Source organism: Cicer arietinum, chromosome 2 (assembly GCF_000331145.2).
Source record: "Cicer arietinum cultivar CDC Frontier isolate Library 1 chromosome 2, Cicar.CDCFrontier_v2.0, whole genome shotgun sequence".
NCBI lineage: Eukaryota > Viridiplantae > Streptophyta > Magnoliopsida > Fabales > Fabaceae > Cicer > Cicer arietinum.
Genome location: NC_021161.2, coordinates 1,405,979 through 1,407,685, shown reverse-complemented (window position 1 = coordinate 1,407,685; position 1,707 = coordinate 1,405,979). Strand labels below are relative to the sequence as shown.

At 26.5% G+C, this 1,707-nt stretch overlaps 1 non-coding gene across 1 annotated transcript in view; it reads left to right on the top strand.

Annotated features, from left to right (window-relative positions):
* Positions 1-458: 458 nt before the first annotated feature.
* Positions 459-1,707, top strand: part of LOC101515286 (uncharacterized) — a 2,704-nt gene continuing 1,455 nt past the window's right edge. The window contains exon 1 of the transcript XR_012162061.1: positions 459-1,293. This is a non-coding gene — a transcript (uncharacterized protein). The remainder of the gene's footprint in view (positions 1,294-1,707) is intronic.

Here is a 1,707-nt window from a genome sequence, read left to right as displayed (position 1 = left end):
TTATTAACTTTAAAAACAAAAGAATCAATTCCGTGAATTAATAAAAATAAAAATACTAAAAATTACAATTAAACATAAAAAATTTAACAGCTTGATGAACAAGTGATAGATGAAAATTTCCTCTATATATTTTATCATATATTAATGTACTTCAAGGAAACATCATCTACACTCAATCATTATTTTAGTGTCTTTATAACTCTCATATCCTTGCTGTTTATGTAAACCTATGTTGCTTAGTTTTGAGTGAAACCTGTGGAGAACTTTTATTATATGAATCTTTGTTCAATTTTACGAATTCTATTAAATATGGATTGTTAGTTCCACATTTGATAGAAATAGAGTAAACGAAATATATATATATATATATATATATATATATATATATATATATATAAAAAAAAAGGATATTCTTCATAATTTCTAAAGAAATTATTAATAGTTCAGATAACTTTGATTCAAATATTTAAACTCTCTTAATACTTTATTTTTTTGTTGTTGATAAAAACACGATATTATAGTCTTTTAACGATTTTGATCATTAGCTCAAGATATTCTACAACAATTTTCATTAGCAATTCACATAGATTGCAAAACTTTTCATTGATACAAACTTCAAAGTACTATAAAAGAATATTTGAGAGTTAGAGAGTGAGATCCCCTGTCCTAGTTGAATGAAAATGCAAAAACCAAATAAAAGAGAGTTCAAGTGGACCCTTTTTTTAACACCTAAAGAAATCTCAAAATAACTAACTTTTATGATTCATTTCCCTTTTATGTTTGTTCATGCTCTCTTCACCCTTTCTCACATTAACTTCCCTCTCTTAAATCTCTCTCTCTCTCCCTCTCTCACTCTCATTACTTTGTCCTACCCTTATCTCTCTCTATTTCAAAATTTCTCTCTTTGCTTCTCATATATCATATTTTTGTGATCAATGCCACAATGTTGTTGAAACACTCTCAAGTCTTTGCCTTCAACTCCAAGCAACTACCACTGTGTGGAAAATCATAAGAAAAAAAAAATCAAGATATGGATTTTGGTTATGGTTTTAGTTTTAGAAGATTGTTTCTTAGAGCTTTGTTATTTCTAGGAATCATATGGTTTATGTTCATTGCAATCTCAACAATGAATCACCAAACAAAAAGCACAATTCTTGTTCCAATGAATGTGAATGTTATTTCCAAGCAATTAAAGTTTGTTGGCATGCAAAGACATACCATCCCTTCGGATTCTAGACTCATCTTTGTGAGTAAAAGAAGAGTACCTAATGGACCTGACCCAATACATAACAGGTATGTACTTTTATATAAAAATTACTTTTTTTAATTTTTTTTTAATAGCTTTTTTGATACTTAAGGGTCATTATAGTTTTAATTCATCATGGGTTGAGGCTTAAAACTTCTTTTATGCATTTATTTTTCATGTCTACAATATAACATGCCATAATTCTATCTTATTTTGAATTGATTTTAGAGGATAGGCATTTACCATATTAAAATTTAGATATTCTTTCAATTATATTTCATTTATTGGATGTTTATATTAGATTGAGTCACCGTAACTCTGACAAACTAATTGTAATATTAATTAAATATATAATTTGTTGATATTTTTTTTTAGTCAATTTTGTAGATATTTATTGAGATATTTTAGGATGTAATACAATAAAGCAATAAAGCAGTATTATGGTCAGATATAATTGGAAG